Raw genomic sequence first — 5,000 nt, 5'->3', positions numbered from 1 at the left:
TATATATATTCTATATAAAAGCGTGAAATATATATTTTCATAAAGTGATAAACATCAAATACAACAGTTTATGAGATTTTTGTACTACAAGAGCGACATGAAGTCATAACGCGTGAGATGTTACTTTGCGTGGGTTTGTGTTATTCTATTTAGTTTTCATTTTGTAATATATGCAAATAGATTTATCTTATATAAAAACGTGAAATATAATTTCATAAAGTGATAAACACAAAATATAACAGTAAATGAGACTTTTGTACTGCGTGAGCGACATGACGTCATAACGCGTGAAAGTTTACTTTGCGTGGGTTTGTGTTAATCTATTTAGTTTTCATTTTGTTATTTATTGAAATATACTTCTTGTATATAAAAAACGTGAAATATAATTTCATCAAGTAATAAACACGAAATATAACACAGTTTATGAGATTTTTAGACTTCGAGAGCGACATGACGTCATAACGAGCGAAAGGTTACTTTGCGTGGGTTTGGATTAATCTATTTAGTTTTCATTTTGTAATACATTCATATATATTTCTTTTATATAAAAACGTGATATATAATTTTATGAAGTGATAAACACGATGTATAACAATTTATAAGATTTTTGTACTGCGAGAGCGACATGACGTCATAACGAGCGAAAGGTTACCTTACGCAGGTTTGTGTTAATCTATTAAGTTTTAATTTTGTAGTTTATTCAAATATATTTCTTTTATATAAAAACGTGAAATATAATTTCATAAAGTGATAAACATGAAATATAACATTTTATTAGATTTTTGTACTGCGAATGCGACATACCGTCATAACGAGCGAGAGGTTACTTTGCGTGGGTGTGGGTTAATCTATTTAGTTTTTATTTAATTTATTCAAATATATCTCTTTGATATGAAAACGTGAAATATAATTTCATAAAGTGATAAACACGATATATAGCAGTTATGAGATTTTTATATTAGGAAAGCGACATGGCGTCATAACGTACGAAAGGTTACTTTGTGTGGGTTTGTGTTTATCTAGTTTTCATTTCGTAATATTTTCATAAATATTTCTTTTATATAAAAAACGTGAAATATAATTGCATAAAGTGATAAACACGAAATATAAAGTTTATGACATATTTGTACTGCGATAGCGACATGACGTCATAACGAGCGTAAGGTTACTTTGCGTGGGTTTGTGTTAATCTATTTAGTTTTCGTTTTGCAATTTATCCAAACATATTTCTTATGTATAAAACAGGTGAAATATAATTTCATAAAGTGATAGATACGAAATATAACAGTTCATAACGCGCAAAGGGTTACGTTGCGTGGGTTTGTGTTAGTACATTTAGCTTTCATTTTGTAATCTTATTATGCCAAGACCTCACGAAAAATATGTTCTACGAGCGATAATTATATATGATAAATTGTCATGGTAAATATGTCGATTAAATTGTTAATTTTGTCAAGAAATTTGGACAACTGATTCCGACCTACACGAAGCTTACCCAGTCGGTAAAATACAAAAATAATTAATGATCAACTAGATCAATAAGTAAAGGAGATATGATATAATGAATGACACTTAAATAAAGCCAGATTATAATATCAATTTCGTCTTGATGCTTCGAGCAAGTTTCTTTGTCTACAGTTGTCTTGGTCGACAAAGTTGTTGACTAAGACGACTACGAAGACGACTTAGGAGAGATTGTCTTCAGAGACATTGTCTTTGGAGTTGAATTAGAATTTGTCATATTATAATCATTTAATGAATGCTTTGATTAAATTTTAATTGATTAATCTAATTATCTGTGACGGGCTTTAATCATTTTTAAAGAAATAATTGCAATATTTTGAGTGTTTTTTATTCCAAAATATCTTAATATTTTTGGAGTGAGTATTCCGTATATATAATTTGTATTTTATGTCATTTATAGTTCGTAAATATAAACATTAGTGGAAATTACAGTAACAATGCACTAACAATAAAACTAGCTACCACCAAATTACTCTCACTAACACTAAACAGGTCGCACTAACGTAAAATTGACCTGAAATTATTATCATCTATTTATATTTCTAATTGTCGAAATAATTTATTTATGTATTATTTTAATTTCCTTAAATTTATCTATTTTTAAGTAACAAAAATTCCTGTTATTATCATTTAATTATTATTTGTGTACGGGAAAGGCTACCCTCAATCAAAAAGAAAAAAATCAAACGTGTTTGTATAAAACGAATGAAAATAACGTAACTACTTTCTGAGAAATAACAGATTCAAATATTCGACCGTTACGACCTTCGTGACGTCATCTCGACGTCGTTGGATATCATTTCATAGAAATAACTAAATTTTTTCTTTTATTTTCTTTTTCTTGTTTTTTACGGATAAGAATATTCATAAGCCTTTATCAAGCTTTTCTTCTTTTTCTTATTTTAATTCCCATACGTCGATGGAAATATAAAGATTGCTCTGGAGTTTTGATGCTCGTATTTATTTATTTATTCATTTTATTTCATTTATTTCTTTATATATTTATTCATTTATTTATCTATTTATTTATTTATTTTTGTAGGACGGGCGTTATGACGTCATGTCGGCTTCTGTTATCTCGGCTCAATTTTCCAGCAGCTTGGACGTCTCTCTCTCTCTCTCTCTCTCTCTCTCTCACACACACACACACACACACACACACACACACACACACACACACACACACACACACACTAACGCAGAAATGACGTCACTATAATGATACTGACCATTCGATTAAGCGGATTCATGACACAAGTGTCGTTATTCGATAAACCGAACTCGGTTGGGGAGACAGGACGAGGAGGAGGAGGAGGAGGAGGAGGAGGAGGAAGAGGAGGAGAAGCAGGAGGAGGAGGAGGTTGGCTTATCTGTCCAAGCGAGACTGGCCTCCTCCTCCTCCTCCTCTCTCAACAAACGATACTAGAATCATACGCGCACACACATACACACACACACACACACACACACACACACACACACACACACACACACAAACACGCGTACACAGACACAGACACACACACACACACACACACACACACACACACACACACACACACACACACACATACACACACACACACACACACACACACACACACACACACACACACACACATAGCTTATAATCATACTTGTGCTCGTGGTGCCCTGTCTATGCATTTTACGTAAAAAGGAATTTAACAAAGAAAATGAATAATGAGGTGTTTGCGTGCAAGAAGGACACACATGACGGCGACAACGACGACGACGACGACGATGCGGTTGCCATGGCAACCGACAACAACAAGAGACGTTTTCTCTGAACAGTCTCGAGGCCGCACCCGTTCTAGAAGGGGGTCGCGGTCCCCTTCTTCGGGTCCCTTCTTTCAAGGGAGGGACCGACCACGCTTTGGGGGCGGGATTTAGGGAGATAATAAGGCAGAGAGGGAGGGAGAGGGAGAGAGAGAGAGAGAGAGAGAGAGAGAGAGAGAGAGAGAGAGAGAGAGAGAGAGAGCGACCTGTGCCATCAAAGATTCAGTTGTCGGCGGCGGCCTCTGCCCCCGAAGCGATTTCATAGTCATTGGGTCGGGCGCGCCCCAACCGATTCGGGACCTCCCTCCCCAAGGTGGAGATGACGAACTCCCAGCACAGGGAACTCTAGGCCGAAGGGGCGCTGGGAAAGCCGTTAATCGTGAATTTCTGTTGAGCGAATTATTACCGCGCAAAAAAATTGAAAGGGTTTATAATTTCACGCGTAGCGTGTCGGTCTATTTTTAATGTCGCGTTTATTTATTTATTTATTTATTTATTTATATATTTATTTATCTATCTATTATTCATTTATATATTCATCTGTTTACTTATTTGTTTATTCATTTATTTATTTATTTATTTGCGTTTTTTCATCCATATATAAAACCTTGTTTATGACGTCATCACTTGTGACGTCACAATTAAGATTGTGATGTCACCGATGTATAACGTCATCAAACAACAGTTCAAAAGGGAGGAAAAGAAGTTAATCTCGTCGATCCATCTTCTCCTCCTCCTCCTCCTCCTCCTCCTCCTCCTCCTCCTCCTCCTCTTCCTCCTCCTCCTCCTCTTAATCTCTCTCGCGTAATTAATGGAAAGTTTTTCACCTTCTCTCTCTCTCTCTTTTCTCTCTTTCAGCTTTGTGAAACAAATATTCAAACCAGTTTTCTTCCTCCTCTTCTTCCTTCTCCCTCCTCCTCTTCCTCTTCACTCCTCTTCCCCCTGCCCTTCTTCCTCTTCCGCCTTCTCCTCTTCCTCTTCCTCATCCCCAGTCCTCTTTCCCCTGCCCTTCTTCCTTCTCCTCCTCCTCCTTCTCCTCCTCCTCCTTCTCCCCACTCCTCTTCCCCTGCCCTTCTTCTTTCTCCTCCTCCTCCTACTCCTCCACTTCTCCGTCTGATAATTGTCAGAATTACTAATGCGAGGAAGAGGAGGAGGAAGAAAAATTAATAGGAGGAGAAGGTAGACGAGAGGAAAAATAAAGAAGAGGAGGAGGAGGAAGAGGAGAAAAGGGAGGAGCAGGAGGAAAAGGAGGAAGAGAGAGAGGAGGAGGAGGAGGAGGAGGTAGAAAAAAGATGGAGAGAAAGAGGGAGTAAGAGGAAAAAAAAAGAGGAGGAGGAGGAGGGGGAGGAGGAAGAAGAGGTGAAAAAGAGTCGGAAGAAGAGAGAAGAGGAGGAGAAGAAGAAAAGGGAAGAAGAGAGGAGGAAGAAGAGAGAGGATGACGAGGAAGCGGAGAAGAAGAGAAGAGGAGGAGGAGGAGGAGGAGGAGGAGGAGGAGAAAGGAGAGAAGAAGAGAGATAAGGAGGAAAATAGAGAGGAGGAGAAAAGGAGAGAAGAGGAAGAAGAGGGAGAGAAGAAGAGAGAGGAAGAGGAGGAAACGGAGAAGAAGAGAGAGGAGGAGAAGGAGGAGGAAGCGAAGAAGGCGAGAGAGGAGGAGAAGCGAGAGGAGGAGGAAGAAGAGA

This window comes from Oratosquilla oratoria, chromosome 12 (genome assembly GCF_046742065.1).
Source record: "Oratosquilla oratoria isolate Oo_2021 chromosome 12, ASM4674206v1, whole genome shotgun sequence".
Taxonomy (NCBI): domain Eukaryota; kingdom Metazoa; phylum Arthropoda; class Malacostraca; order Stomatopoda; family Squillidae; genus Oratosquilla; species Oratosquilla oratoria.
The sequence above is the reverse complement of the archived record's forward strand: the minus strand, read 5'-3'. Positions refer to the sequence as shown.